Source organism: Danio rerio, chromosome 21, assembly GCF_049306965.1.
Source record: "Danio rerio strain Tuebingen ecotype United States chromosome 21, GRCz12tu, whole genome shotgun sequence".
Taxonomy (NCBI): domain Eukaryota; kingdom Metazoa; phylum Chordata; class Actinopteri; order Cypriniformes; family Danionidae; genus Danio; species Danio rerio.
In genome coordinates, this window is record NC_133196.1 from 12,426,733 (window position 1) to 12,443,946 (window position 17,214).

At 35.2% G+C, this 17,214-nt stretch overlaps 1 protein-coding gene across 4 annotated transcripts in view; it reads left to right on the top strand.

Moving 5' to 3' along the window:
* Positions 1 to 15,107: 15,107 nt before the first annotated feature.
* prlra (prolactin receptor a) overlaps positions 15,108 to 17,214 on the top strand; it is a 60,171-nt gene continuing 58,064 nt past the window's right edge. For 3 of the 4 annotated variants that reach the window (XM_073934422.1, XM_068215832.1, XM_021468801.2), the window contains exon 1: positions 15,259 to 15,427. The gene's annotated coding sequence lies outside the window, so the exon portion shown is untranslated. Of the gene's footprint in view, positions 15,428 to 17,214 lie in introns of all 4 variants that reach the window. The other variant, NM_001431060.1, reaches the window with a different exon arrangement.

Here is a 17,214-nt window from a genome sequence, read left to right on the forward strand (position 1 = left end):
CATATTTTGTCATAATATAATTATCTTCATAATCCTTATTGTTATCAGTCATCAGATGATTCATATTTTTGTGAAGAAGCATGTTTTTTCTGAACTGGAAAGATCAAACATGAATGATCAAACATTATTTGTTTTGAAGAAAATAATTCGTGATATTAAAAATATCTTCAATATGCTTTTTAGCTGAATAAAAGTACTACGTATATAAATATATAAAGACAAATATTTTTTGCAAGTAAACTTTTTAATGCATAATAAAACAAAACATATATATATTTTAAATTAAATAAAGGAAAAAAATACACAATATAATCCTTAAAATCCTTAAAAATCCCTAAAAATACATGAAAAATCAACAACCTGTCAAAACTGTTGAATATAGTTCTATGTAGCACCTATTTACAAGGGGTCTGTATCGCACTTGAATGAATACCCCACTTTTTTATTTTTTATTCATTTATTTTTTAAATAGGCTCTTTTTACAACTCCCCTAGAGATAAACAGTTAGGTTTAACCATTTTTCAATACATTATGCCAATCTTCAGGCCTAAATGGAGCACTTTTAGCTTAGCTTAGCATAGATCACTGAATCGGATTAGACCATTAGCATCTCTCTCAAAAAATGAACAAAGCACTTTTATAATTTTTTGTAGATTTATTGTGACTGTTAATCCGATTTAGTGATCTTTGCTAAGTTAAAAATGCTCCCGACAGACCCAGTTAGAAATTGGTTAAATGAATTTACTGTATATTCACAAATTTTAAAATGCATTTGCATATTAGAATATTCAATCCAGTAAACATAAATAGTTTAACATGTGCAGGGGTGTGTTTATCTCAGCTGAAGCCTCTCCTAGTTCACGTCCGTGAGCCTTTTTGGCCCACTTCCATGCTTCTCTCATGGACTCAAGCAAATTCAATGTCAATTCAATGATCCCACTAATCCAAATTCTACAGCATTTGGCTTCCACCGCATGTTCCTGCACGTGCATGCATCTGTCAGTGTGTGCATGTGCATGCATGTGTACGTGTGTCTGTGTGTATTACAGCATGTAATTAAAAGCCAGCTGTCGCTCTATTCTCTAGCAAGCCAATCTTTCAACTCATCAGCAAATAGTGACCTATGCCTAAAATACAAATGCAACCAGTGGTTTGTTTTTTTAAGGAGTATTAAGAGTAAAAAGAACTGATTGAAGAATGTTTTGCAATAAAATTATTAGGGACCGAGCACCTATGGTGCATAGACCCTATTGAAATTGCTCCGTATTAGAATTGCTCCGTTTCTTATTATAATTCTTCCACTTCCAGAGAATGAATCACAATTTTGACGGTCTAAACATGCCCGAAAATTCACAAAACTTTGGACACACCCCAGAAGTTGCGAAAATTTACGTTTGTTATAGATTTCGGATGTGGGCGTGGCAAAATGACTCAACAGCACCACCTATGCACTTTTGACGGATTGGCCCCTGAGCTACGATTCACGCACACACACGAAAATTGGCACACACGTCAAACATACCAAACCCTACAAAAAAGTCCCCAGGTGCAATATCCCAAATCCAACAAGAAGTCGGATATTTTTAACTTCCTGTGGCGAAAAAGTGGCGTTTTTGCCATTTCCAGGGGTTGTATTTTAACAGACTCCTTTTTGGGATTTTATACGATCAACACCAAAATTGGGTTTTGTCATCTAAAAGTGTTGGCGACAATAAATAGCAAAGATCTAGAGTTTTTGTCGAAGGGCGTGTTCGTGGCGGCCTTGCAAACTTTGACAATTTGCCATAAAACAGGAAGTTGTTATAACTCAGGCATGCATTGTCCGATCTGCCTCAAAATTCACACGTTTGATAAAAGTCCTGACCTGAACACGTTTACATGCCAATATTCAGTAATAGTGCCACCTGCTGGCAACAGGAAATGACATATTTTTACAGTGCGACAAACTCCACCTTCAAATTTTATCTTATCAGCACCAAATTTGGCTGGTGTTATCTGAAAGCTCTTGCGATGATATATTGTGAAGATCTAGAGTTTTCACTAAGGGCGTGTCCGTGGCAGACTCAGTGATTTGCCATGGAACAGGAAGGACTTATAACTTAACAACACAATGTCCGATCTGCCTGGAACTTCACATGGTTGATAAGATTTCTCTCCTTAAGACGTCTTATGCCAATATTAAGCCACAGTTATAGCATCACCTACTGACAGAAGTAGATTTGGCATAAATCTGTGATTTTTCCACATTTATATATATATATATATATATATATATATATATATATATATATATATATATATATATATATATATATATATATATATATATAGGCTTAAATTAATATTGTTTGCTGTTCTCTGTCATCCTGAGGCCACTGGGCGGCAGTGAGGTCCCTTTCATTGCTGCTTGCTGCTTTAATTCATTTTATTTCTGTATTTAACTGATTTTTTCAGCTCAAAATATTGAAAAATCACATGTTTTTGGAAAGGTGGTGTAAAAAATGCAACAGAAGCTCATTCTGAAAATGTAGCCCTATACTTTTCTGGAGATCGCGAATTATGTAGCCAGAAGTACGTATGGCTGCATTTCATCTTTAAAATGAACGCTATAGGGCGGTATGACGCCGTTTCTTATCGTGCTTTTCAGCTGAGAGTTTACCTCAGTGTGGGTCGCTTTCACTGTTACCAGTTTGTCTAGTTAGCTCACCATGTATGTCGGCGGGCTTAAGATACAGAGAGGAGTTGACCATGACGACGGGGTTCGACAAAAACAGATGCCAAAGAAATTAAATATATTAGAAAATAACAGCGTGAGAATGGGGTAAAATCTGGAAACGTGGTGAAAACCAGGCGAGGGCTTATCTTTTTCTGTATTGCTTTTTAAAAGTGTTGGTTGGGTTTTGTCACGGTTGCAGGTTTGTGCGCTTTTCCAGAGTGTATGTTTGATCACGTGGGTTTGTTTTGTTTTGGTTGTCCATGTGTATTTATTATGCTCACGTGACATGACGACACTCACCGGGGCTGATTACACACCAGCTGAGGCTAATTATTAGCCCTATATCAGGGCAACGTTTCTATGTTTCTTTGTCAGTTCGTTACATCTGTTCTCATGTGTGTTATCTGTGCTCAGGCCCCTGAGGAGAATTTTCTGGACCCTGTTTTCCTGTCTGTTCCTGCCCTGTGTTCGTCGTCCTCCTAGCCTGTCACTTTCTTTGTTTGTTTATTTTAACTTGGTCAAATAAACTTTATCACTTGCACTTGGATCCTCCTTGACTCTTATTTTTGAGCGTGACAGGTTTAGGGAAGTGGGTGGGCGCTGGTCAATCGGTCCTTTTGAAAACACTATTGGTTGGGTTCAGGAAGGAGGAGGGTTGGTTGGTCAATCGGTCAGTGATTCAGTCAGTCAGTCAGTCAGTCAGTCGACAGCAGCCTCTGGTGGATTAATGTGAGAACAGCAGGCACAAATGGCACTACCGAGAGAAATCTGAGATCTCAAAAAATGTACGCAGCAGCCTCTGGTGGATTTGCAAAAACAAAAGCTGCAAAAAACATAGCTCCTGGGGCGTATTTGACGCTCTCCAGAAATGTATATAGATGTATGTTTTCTGAATGTGCCTGGGTTGAAAAAATATGATATAATGCAAAAGTTTCTCAAAATAAAAACTCTCAATCAAGACAAATATACCTTCACTGTAAATAAAAATAAATAAATTAGAACTTTAATTTTTTCTTGTCACCTCAATTTACATCGATCAAACTACAAACAAAGACATATTTAACACATAACATATTTAAATGTATTTAAAGTAAAATAAAAACAAAACATTTATTGTCATGGCTTTTTTGTGATATCTTTTTTAGTCTTTAATAAAATGATATTAAGAATGAAAAAAAGTAACAATGTTAAAATACTGCTTTTCACCAGTCATAAGAAAAACTACTTTCCTTTTCACCATCAAAAAGGCAATATCCACTTATGACTTTATTGTATGACTTATGAATATTTTGAGAATATATAATGTAACGTCCAGTCTCTCAGCTGACTGACAGAGGTCATTGTGCGTTTGATCTGTGAGCCATTATTTGCTTATGTCCGCTGGCTGTTTAAAGTTTTGGCACACGAGCTTGAGTCATGGCACTTGACCACTGGCAATGGAAAAATTCTAAAGAGAAGCTGAAAAGCATCAAGTTTGGATTTTATAACACAGGCTTGAGGTCAATCCTTTGATCATGTGCCATTCAACAATAACCAATTTAGTTAATCAAAGACCCTCATGCTGTTCCCAACATAAATATCTGTCATATGATCCCTTCATGGGGTCTTTTTTAAAGTTTGCTCTGGAAAAATGACATGCTTGCACTTTAAAAATGTTATTTGTATTTATTGTTTTAATTAACTACAGTTTATATAAAAAACGGTCGCATTGTAATCCATTTGAGTAGTCCATAATAGTCCAAGACTTACTGTACATGTAATGCAGCTTTTTCTTCCCATTTCTTTTAGACTCTGTAGCATTTTAACTTACCATTTATTGTCTGAACCTGATGACCTCGTCACAGTTTTGATAAAATGGCTTTAACCTTGCCCAGCTTTTATGCAACCGTTTACTCACAGCTGGAAATCACTTTAACATAAGTGTACAGACAAAGTGAGTCTAAATTTGACATATCAGAACAAATGGTTTAAAAAGGCATTTTTGAGAGTCAGAGTTTCTACAGGTCCAGTAGCTGAATAGTTGACAAGAATGCTGTGATTTTAAAAAAATGGAGAAAAATAACTTTAAATTATAAAAGCTTCAATGAGTTTGATTGATGTTGAATACATCATTAGTTCAAGTGGAGACTTGCTATGGCCAGACTATTTGAGCCAGTGAATAACTAATCTGATTGATACTCTCTCTGACCTGACCTGAATTGGTAAATAGGGACGGTATGTGGTGGAATCATTTGAATCAGTGAATTCAGGTAGAGATTCATTCTGACTTGATAATTTGAATTAGTTAATTGTTAACTACTTGGTCTCTGAATAATTTGAATTTGTGAATTGTTAACTGTACTCGGTCTCTGGATCATTTGAATCAGTGAATTGTTAACTAGACTAAGTCTCTGGATCATTTGAATCAGTGAATTGTTTTCTAGACTAGGTCTCTGGATCATTTGAATCAGTGAATTATTAACTACACTCAGTCTCTGGATTATTTGAATCAGTGAATTGTTCACTTGACTTGATCTTTGGATCTTTTGAATCAGTGAATTGTTAACTAGATTTGGTCTCCAGATCATTTGAATCAGTGAATTGTTTTCTAAACTCAGTCTCTGAATCATTTGAATCAATGAATTGTTAACTATACTCAGTCTCTGGATCATTTGAATCAGTGAATTGATAACTTGACTTGATCTCTGAATCATTTGAATCAGTGAATTGTTAGACTTGTTCTCACTGAATCATTTGAATCAGTGAATTGTTAACTGCAGACTTGCACTGAATAGATCATTTAAATTTGTGAAATGTTAACTGGAGATTCATTTTGACAGATTTTTCATTGAATCAGTGCATCGAACTGAACAAAAAGAAAAAAAAAACTACAATCATAAAAGATTAAATGATGCTGATTAACAGTGAAGAGAAAATTAGTTTATGAGCCATACCCCCTCAGAGTTTATTCCGGTTGGACTAAATTAAATTCTGTGTAATGTTTTAATGACTCGTAGCTTTTTTTTTTATCATGGCGAGTTTTACTGATTGGTTAATTTACCACCAACAGCAGATCTCTGTGACCCACTGTAAGATGCTATTATCTTGGCTTAACAGAAGCAATTGTTTTTAATTAATCATAATTACAATAATGCTGCTTTGTTTGAGCCTGAAACATTAACCAATGTCTACATTTTGAATGTGGTAATGCATTAAACAAATGCGGTTTTCATTAGAAAGAGGTTTTCATTAATACAGTTTTATTATCTATCTATCTATCTATCTATCTATCTATCTATCTATCTATCTATCTATCTATCTATCTATCTATCTATCTATCTATCTATCTATCTATCTATCTATCTGTCTATCTGTCTGTTAGTAAATAGGGGGTTGTTTATTTATCATTGAGTTATTCGTTCGTTCGTTCGTTCGTTCGTTCGTTCGTTCGTTCGTTCGTTCGTTCGGTAATTCATTCATTCATTCATTCATTCATTCATTCATTCATTCATTCATTCATACATTCATTCATTCATTCATTCATTCATTCATCTATATTCATCTATATTATTAAGGAGCATTTGATGTTAAATTTATTTATAGTTATTTATATTCATGAATTAAAGTTTTGTAATTATTTTAGTTAAATCATTCATTTATTCATTCCTTCAGGATCCATTTGATGTGAGGTTTTAACTGGGACCTTTGAGAAATGTTTTATAGCAAAAACATGTTGAGTTACTAGTTACTTTTTTTAAACCCCATTTGGAGTCGTTGGGCTCTATTTTTTCGATCCATGCGCAAAATCCATAGCGCAGACGCAAAAAGCTTTAAGGACAAAACAGAATCCACTTTTGCTATTTTAAGGATGGAAAATTCAGCTCTGCGCCATTGCGCATTGTCTAACAGGGTTGGGCTTTCCTCTTAATGAGTTATAGGTGTGTTTTGAGAATATAACAATCAGAGTCTCATCTCCCATTCCTTTTAAGAGTCAGTTGTGTTGCGCCATGGTGCATTTGCTTTTTACATGACGGACTTTGTAAGTGGAAAAACATTTCACTACAGAGAAAACAGTAAAACAGAGCATCTGCAGCGCAAGAATGAGAGATGAGCCTCCTTATTCTTTACTTTCACTTTCACTCTCGTGGATAAGGAAACGTGTTGTACTCACAGACATCCATACGTAATAAATTTAGTTTGTTATGTGCAAAGATTTTTTTCAAAATTATTTCTAAATTCAGTTCTAACTTCCAGCAAACAAATAAATGAACAATAATATCGAAGTGTGCTCAAAAAACTTAGTTATTTCCAAATACACATGCTGTGCCCCATATGGTGTAAAACCTGACATGTGGGCTAATCTAAGCTTGTTTTTAATAAAAGAAATGATCTGGTCTATTGAACAGTCTATTACAGTTCCTCAAAATAGCAACGCGCCAGCAATGCGCCTTAACATGCCTTCTTTTTTAGACCAGAACCCCTAAAGGCGCACATATGAGCGTAAATGCATTTGCTATTTAAACAGCGTGGCGCAAAACATCAAAATGACTCTTGCACCGAGCGGAAACTAGCAAACAATTGGGTCGCACCTTGCACCGGGTATATGATAGGGCCCTTTATTTCTATTCTGTACCTATGTTTATTGTATATTACATATAATGTAATCTATACTACTGAAAACAGTGTTCACTCAAATATATTTATTTTAAAGGCAGACATGCTTGCTTTCAACATGAAAACTATTTGAAAATGAGTTTGGCAAAGCTTCAAAAGTATAGCAATTGTTTAAAAGACAGACATGCAAACTTATTTTTATGTTTCAAAAGTAACAGATTTACAAACGCTTCACAAAATAACCCCAGCATAGTTATGAAATGTGTGATTTCAGGACTGCAAGTGATCACTGTTAAGTCATTTAAAAAGATGATTCTAATTGTTGTCAACTGAACCGCATGCAATGCAATGATTATTATTTGAATGTGCAATAAGTGCTTTAGATTTGCTTCTTATGTATTGGCAACTTTTTGCTACACTTTATAGGGAACTGTTACTGTGGGAAATTGTTTTACACAGTCCAGTTGTCATGGTAAACTTTACGAATACGATACGGTCTCTGATGCATGTCCCTTTTAATAGTTATTTGAACAGCGTGTCATCTTTAACCTCTTGATTTAACAGCTTTCTTTATGGCATAACAGTATGCAATAATCTCAGTCTGTATTTAAATGCATCTTTATTGTAGGCCGCCAGCCACACAGTTGAATACTGAAAGCTCTGAGCTCTCAAGTATAGTAGCCAAAATACATATTTGGTGGTCTCATGCAGTCATTATAATTGGCCAATAATCTTTGAGTTAATGTAAGTGTCAAAGGTCACAAAAAAACATCTTCATGACTTTAGCTGTTCAACTTTATTATTACTATTATTATTATTATTATTATTAATGAATCAGCCCCATATGCCTGTTCTGTGAGGTTCACGTCTCCTCCATTGTGCCTGATGAAGTTCATTCCTGAAATTCTCATAATTTCTGCTAATGGGGTACTGATTTCTTGTCTTTGTTTAGCTGATGAATATTTATATATGACTTTGTTCACACTCGCCACATTTTTAGACAACAAAAAGTTTGGTCACAAATAGCAGCAGAGAGGGCTTTCTGTTGCTATAACAACAGCAGCAACAGTAGCTGTGTGATGCAGAGGTGTCGAAGAAAAAAAAATTGCTAACAGAAAGTTAAATGTCTGTTAAATGATTAAAAAAATAAGGTCACGCTTTACAATAAGGTTTCTTTACAATAAAGATGAAATCAGGCCTTTATTTGTCACATACACTTTCGTATAGTGAAATTGAACCCCCTGACCGTACACAAACATCACAATTTCAGAGAAAGACCGGTCACAGGAGGTAGCATTTAGAAAAAGGAATGTAAGATACATTTTAGGAGAGGGAGGCGAAAAAAATTCCCTCTCACCTTGCTCTTGAATTAGAGCAATGTGAGACCAGGGAGAAAAAAAGCACAGCAATCTGCACTTAAACACACAGACAAGAGACAACATTGCCACAGGGGATGGGAACAGGGTGTGTGGATATAGTCCGATAAGGGCGGGCAGCCATCTGGTCCTGCAGCCATGGAGTGCTGGTCACAGACCTGAATACCCCCTCCAGATGGTGAAAGCACACAAAGACATGGGATGAGGGGATAGTAATTGTCTATCTGTAGCTGTGTATGTGTGTGTGTGTAAAGGCTGATTTATACTTCTGCGTCAAACGCCGGCGCATGCTACGCCGCTGACGCATAGCCCTTCGCCATGGCCGTGGGCGTGGCTGACGTGCACCTCTCAAAAATTGTAACTACACGTCGCAACGACGTGTAGCGCAAGCTCTGTGATTGGTCGGCTTGGTAGCGCTGACGAGTCTGGGCGGGACCGAGAGCCGTGAAAATGGCGCGAGCGATTGTTTACAAGTGTGAAGTCCCGTGAAGGAGCTCCGAATGAAAAGTTTTTGTTTTGTGTTTACCTCATAGTTAAAGTTGTTGCACGTCTGCCGGTTCCAGACTCAAAATGAGCGAGTTTGAGGCACTTGTACAACCAGGAAGTGTTCAGAAAAAGCAAAACAGAAGCGAAGAAACTCGACACAGAGGAACATTTCGACCTCACTGCCTACTAGCGTTTTGGAAGTGTTAATGCAGACCAACAGAGACAGCGCGCAGAAGTATAAATGTACAATGTACATAATAAATATTTATAAGTATAAATGTACATGTAAAACCTAAAGATGGTGTCTCCAGCCGAGGAAAACACAGGGGAGTCGAAAGATTAGAAAAAGTACTTAAACTTTGGGTCAATATCTGCCAATTTCACAGATATTTAATGTCAGTCACTCGTCTCCAGATCTGGCCAAATGTTCTTGCAAAGCCGCAAGTTTCACCCCAATGTTTTCGAACTTGCGGTGTTGGACTGTAGTCTGAGCATTAGCGACTATACCCATCTGCATTTCAATCAAAACCACGCCAGCCTGGTGTGGTTTTGAGCAGCACTGACCGCTTTCATCTATCGTCGATACCCCAGGGCCCCGCATAAGCCCATCAGCAGAAAAGTTCAAAGTTCCGAATAGGTAAATATCTTCAATGTGCTCCAGAGACAGAGCAGCCAGGCACAGGATGCGCCACTTCTCCCACCCATCCATCATGTTTCCAGCCGCAGACGTCCCCACAGGACAAGTGGGCTCTCCCAAGCCCAAACTTCTCATCAAGAAGAGGGTGTCAATCACATTCAGAGACCAGTTGATCAAATCCATAATCCCTCATTCTTTTGGATAGCAGGGCACAGAGAGCCTCAGAGATAGAATAAGTAAAAGACAAGAGGAGCTTGCAAGGAGAGATATGGGACGGCGAGGGAAAAAATGCAACCGCCTTCGCCGAGAGCCAAGGAAGATAACCTAAAGACCAATATTTGTACATCATTTATTAACCAAAGATCAACCTTTACTAATGTGTTTTTCAAATCCAAACTTGTGCTTGTTACATTAGTTAATGCACTATTAGTTAACACGAACTATCAATGAAAAACTTTATTTTCATTAACTAATGTTAACAATGATTAATAAATGCTGTAATAAATGTAATGTTCATTGTTTGCTCATGTTACTAAATATAATAACTACCAATAATTGTTCATTTATTCATTCATACGCTATGGCCAATTTAGCTTATTCTATTCACCTACAGCGCATATCTTTGGACTACGGGGGAAATTGAAGCACCCAGTGGAAACCCACTCCAACACGGGGAGAACATGCAAACTCCACACAGAAATCCCAACTGACCCAGCCAGGAACCTTCTAGCTGTGAGGCAACAGTGCTAACCACTGAGCCACCGTGTGGCTCTAACAGTAATTAATGAAATCTGATTGTAGAGTATTTTGGAAAATAATTCACCTTGGGTTTACATTATTTTCTAATAATTGAATAGCTATTCCTGCATATTCAATGACTGAAAGCTATATTCACTGTGCAAATTTTACATTGACAATTAGGGGGGTTAACTGTTTTGGTTAGTTTGTGTAATTCATGCTTCAGTAATTTATGTATTTATTTTTAGTCACAGTGTGTCTGGTTTATTAATAAAGCTTGTTTACGTTTTCAGAGTTTTGAGGGATATTTAGTGTATTCTGACCTACAGTATTCTCCGATTAGCTATTTCAGATGAATATGGGTTAAAACTTGCCTTTTTGGGTGTTAAATCATAGCACCCCTACAAACCTTAGTAATTCAAATTTTGTTCATTCATTCATTCATTTTCTTTTCGGCTTAGTCCCTTTATTAATCCGGGGTCGCCACAGAGAAATGAACTGCCAACTTATCCAGCAAGTTTTTACGCAGCAGATGCCCTTCCAGCTGCAACCCATCTCTGGGAAACATCCACACACAGTCATTCACACTCATACACTACGGACAATTTAGCCTACCCAGTTCACCTGTACCGCATGTCTTTGGACTGTGGGGGAAATCGGAGGAAACCCAAGTGAACACAGGGAGAAAATGCAAACTCCACACAGAAACGTCAACTGACACAGCCAAGGCTCGAACCAGCGACTTTCATGCTGTGAGGTGACAGCACTACCTATTGCACCACTGCGTCGCCAATCACATTTTGTGATTCCTTCAATTATTTCCCTTCCATTAGCTTTGGATCTGAAAGGGAATTTTGCAATTTACCTTTATAGGAGTTTTAAAGGTAAATGGCAAAAAAATATTAAAAAATAAATAAACTTTTGGACAAGCTTATTCCGTGTGCTAATGTTTTATTATGTGTAATCTAAACAATACATTTTTAAGAGAAGATTATTTTGCAAGCTGTATGTACAGTATATGGCTCTATATTTGAAGTTTTTTTTTATTTTTTGCTTTTTCATCTCAACAGCCGTTTGATTTCTGTTTTATATAGTTTAAATGTAAAACTGAGTGCTTGGTTTTGTTTTAGATCATTTTCCTATCCATTTGGGCAAAAATAGACTGAGAGAATGCCAGGAAATATTATTGCACCACAAATGGCTTTAATTTGTTAATAGCTGCTCTAACGGGTTTAATTTTCCCTCTTCAGTTGCATTAAGTAAAGCTGCTTCACTCTTAAAAGAGTCTAATTTTGGTCTGTATTGCAAAAGTAGCCAATTAAAAATATTGTTGCTTCTTCAAATTAGTAAATTGACCGCAAATGTGTGCGTGCTGCTAAATCCATTGTGATGCAGTTGCACATCCTTTTATGTGTTTTTTTTTTTCCATGGCCACTAGGAACACTGCAATGTCCAATAAATAGGGGAAGTTTCCCTGTATCCTAGTAATCTTTCAATTTATTACCATCTCAATGAAACTCACTGAGCCGCAAACAAAGTACTCAAGAGCATGATGTGGAGTCTTTATCTCAACAGGTTTTACAGTGTTTGATAAAGTGCAGAACCTGTACAGTCATGTGTTTGAACAGCGAGTGCAGTTTACAGTCATACCGGATGGTCATAAATGATGTGTCATTCATTTAAACAGCTATAGTCTATCTATCTATCTATCTATCTATCTATCTATCTATCTATCTATCTATCTATCTATCTATCTATCTATCTATCTATCTATCTATCTATCTATCTATCTATCTATCTATCTATCTATCTAATCTATCTATCTATCTATCTATCTATCTATCTATGAATAAATACATCTAATAAGGTTTAACACAAAAAAATCTACCCTGAAGTCATATGAGCCACTGTATTTTAAATACAAACAAAAATGAACAAAATAAACAAAACAAAAAATAACAGGAAAACTGCTTAAATTCATATTTTTTATTTGTATTACACATGACTCGATTTCTTTTCTGTGTATATTTCTTCTAATTTTGTTATTTTTGCTGTTAAACCACAAAGATAATCTGGAATTTACCAAACACACCAGCTGAATGACTTTAGTGTGTGTGTATATACACTGTATTTATGTGTGTGTATTTGTTTGTGTGTCTCTATGTGTGTGTAATGTTAGAACCAAAAATATTTTGAACCTTGTTTATCATTTACAGTTTTTCTCAGTCGCTTTGGTGCATTTCTCACACTATTCACATTTGCACAACAGTTAAAGCATTTCTCAATACAATTAGTCATTTGTGCACATAGTACTGTAGCAGTTTCTCATTTCTTCCAACAAATTGCAAGTGCTTTTGGACATGCATCAATTGCTTTCATACAACTCTCTGCTGTTTATAACATTATCATAAGCTTATGTCTTGTCAAAATTAACTAAACTTGTAAATTCTGAATAGTCATTCCATATAAAACTAATAGTCCTCATTTCATTACTTGAGTCATTACATACACAAATGTTGAACTAGTTGTCAAAATCTGTCTAGCAAATTTTATATAAAAAAGTATCTTTATTTTGCTGAAAATGTCTTTAAAATTAAACAATTTGATGAATGATTTACAGACCTGTGTGTGTCTTAGGTTCAGTTCCAATATGTACTGCAACATTGTAGACAGTTGTGCACAGCTCAACCCAAAGAAAGTTTATGTTTGTGGTAAATAAGGGTGTATTTATTCTTTTGCACAATGCTGTGAATAAATTAGGATTTTCAAGACCAAATGCAGTAAAAATGTGAAACATATATATTCAGTGTCTTGTACTCAGATACCTCACTAAATGCAGTCATGTCTAACTTTACTGTAGTTTTTAAATGGCTGTGCAAATAGTCTATAGTGCTGTTTTCAGGAAGTGTAACCAAAATCTGACTTTTTTGCATTGAAAATAATGTACAGAGTAAACATAATGAAAACATGACTAAGCCATATGACTATCTTGTTCATAAACGAAGGTGTTAGAACTTTTCATTTTGATGGTACTGACACTTAACTAAGAGTTTTCATTTTTGAGTGGAGTTTGCATGTTCTCCCTGTGTTCGCGTGGGTTCCCTCCAGTTTCCCCCACATTCCCAAGACATGCGCTACAGGTGAATTGGATACAATAAATTAGCCATAGGGTATGTGTATTTATGAAAGTGTATGGATGTTTCCCAGTATTGGGTTGCGGCTGGTAAGGCTTCTGCTGTGTAAAAACACATGCTGGTTAAGTTGCCGGTTCATTCCGCTGTGGCGACCGCTGATTACAGTTTTTCTCAGTCGCTTTGGTAGATTTCTAATGTTGAAATTCTTAAAACCACCGGTTCAATCTTCAGATCATTGTGTCACTTGTGCACATCAGAAAAGCAATTTCTAATTTCTCTGAACAAGTTGCAAATGCTTTTGTGCATCCATGCAAAAATTATGTACAATTCTCTGCTCTTTCCTATCAGTTGCTTATGTCATGTTAATCAAAATTAATTACTTTGGTCTCGGTTGAATAGTCTTACCCCAACAACATTTAATCATTTGCTCATGGCATAAGTCCTTGTGTTGACTTGATCTCTCCATGATTCATTTGATTGTTCACTGTTATTTTTATGTTGTTGAGTGTGACCTGTTACTGTCAACTGTCGGCTATTGCTGTACACCTAATTGCCCTTTGGGGACAATAAAGACATTCTAATCTAAAAAAAAAAAAATGTCTGAACAAGTTGTCATAATATGTTGTCATAATCAATTTTTCTATCCATTTTTGTTGAACTTTTTTTTCTAAATCTGTTTACAATTAGTAAATTTCTCCCAGGTGATTCTTGACTTTTTCTAATGAAGGTACTTTTGCAAGAAGATTCCTATGTTCACATTACTACTTTTGTTTTGCTTTTCTTTGTGTATTCAGTGCTGTCTTTTCCTTTCTGTATCACAATGGCTTGATCTGGCAACAAATTACAGTACAACCAGCAAAATAAATAAATAAATAAATAAATAAAATATATAAGTTATAGAGTTATATTGACAACATGACTAGATCCTATCCATACACAATGCCACAAGGACTTTTTAAATCTGATGGCACTGACATCATTGACACAGAAATTTAGTTTTGAGAGAAAGATTTTAAGCAATAATCTGGGTTTTGCTGGTAATCCATGGTGTTTTGCTCTTTGTAACGTTGTTTTGAGAAATGTGCTTACTGCTTTGGAACATTTTTCAGATCAAAATTGAAACTTTGCAAAGCGACTGAGGAAAACTGGAATAAAGGGAAAAGAAATTATGAATGAAATGAATGAAAAATAAACAACTGACCAATTAACTTACTGCAGGTTACCAGTTTTAAAACTTTTACTTTTTAAAATCTTTACTTTTTTACTTAATCCATTTACCAATATATGTATTAATCCAACTCCTTTAAGAATCACTATCCAAACAAACAGTTTATTTACTTATTTGTTTACTTACCCACTCACATAATGAACAGTTCATAGATTTTTCTTTAACTTTTGATTTAGGGATCTTTAACCCAAACCCGTTCATTTACGCACTGTCAAAACTACAGCAGAATCGCATCATCAACTCTGAGCGGCTGAGATTAAACCGAGCAGAGCGCAGAGTGGGCGGAGCCGAACACTCGAAACCACGCCCACCGCCAGACAGAACGCTTACACAGAAGCTGTCCATCACCCGCAGGCATTTGACTTACCTGAGAGTTGAAGCAGCGCACGTCTCTCCTCAAGAGACATCAGCGAAAGCTAAAGTGAACGGTCGCATAGGACATGAGAAATCAGGCAGTTCAATGCAGCACGACCCATAAAGAGGGATTATAGCAGCTCGTCATCGCTCTATCAACAACAGGTAAGGCACTTTTTCTGCAGTTTGAGATTTCTAACACTTTAGCTTGAGTCACAGTCACTTCTCAACGGAATGCAGAACATACAGTTATATGGCTGAAATGTTATTTTGAATGGTAATATCAAAGACGGTAAATAGTTAGGCTACTGGTAAATAGTGCGAATGGTCCATATTTAACAGAGCTATTAAGCTAATAATTAGTATTTATACGGTAACTAATTACCTTAAATGGCAACTAATTTAACGTTATTTATTTATCCGTTATTTATACTTTTATTTATATACTGATAGATAGATAGATAGATAGATAGATAGATAGATAGATAGATAGATAGATAGATAGATAGATAGATAGATAGATAGATAGATAGATAGATAGATAGTGTTTTTTAACAAGCTGTGGCATTCTTTTTTATTCAGCATTTTAAATATGGGTCATCTACACTAAAGATTTTATATACAGTATTTAATGTTGTATTAAATAATATGTAATTTTCAATAAATGAATGTATTATTAAAGCATTTAGGTACTCTTTTCGTACTACAATCATACATATCTATAGATTCTCCTCTGATAATTTTTCATATTTATAATATGCTTAATTTAATACTCATATGACTTCAAAGTACATTTTTAGTCTATAATTCTTTGGTAACAATACTGTAATATATATATTATAATATATATATATATATATATATATATATATATATATATATATATATATATATATATATATAGATAGATAGATAGATAGATAGATAGATAGATAGATAGATAGATAGATAGATACATAGATAGATAGATACATACATACATACATACATACATACATACATACATACATAATGTAATGTAATGTATAGCTTGACTTCAATATTTTTGATTTTGAAAGTAACCTCACATTGCCCAGAATCAGAGCAGAGCTTTGGAGCCTAATTATATTAGCGGTTGGAAAATGCTGATATAGGCGTTCATTATGTAATGAGCTTTGCATTGGTTTAATCCCTAGAATAAGAGAGCAGAACCGAATGGCTGTGAAAGTCTTCAGCATTGCAGTTTGCTAACGAGTGCCAGTGGTTTAATAATGGGTGACTTGTTGAGAATTCAGAGTTATATGTTAGTTGATGGTGTAATATTTGATCCTTTGTGAGCTGGAATGTTACTTAGGCAGAGATCTCATTGGAACAGAGAAACTTTCTCTGCTGTATTGATTTAAATATTGATTATTTGGAATATTGATCATTTTCCTAAACTGGGGCAGACATGTTTTACTCAATACTAATACAATAAAGGCATAGTTCACCCAAAACTGAAAAATCTATCATCTTTAATTTATCATTCACTTGTCAAAAATGAGATTTTTCTTCTGTTGAACACAAAATAAGATATTTAGAAAAATGCGGAAAGTGATTAACTGGATCAGTGACAAAGCCCCATCCTAAAGGGTGGCACAATATTATTAAGGAAATGATTCTCTTAGAATTACTTACCTTTGTCATTCATATGTCCACTGAGGCTTTTCATCAAGTCTGGATTCCTTACTTGGATTTTAGTGATGTTTCTTTAAGCTGCACTTTGATTTATGGTATGCCATAATTGAATTTGTGTATTTTATTTTTATATATTTTAATTTTTTTATTTACTTATTATTTATATATAATATTTATATAATGTATTTTATACATATTTTTTAGCATTGGAATTGTCTGGTGGTTTGTTTCAAAGTGTTTTATGATTAATAATTAAAATGTTCATTTTAAAAAATGCACAGTAGGACACGGTAGGA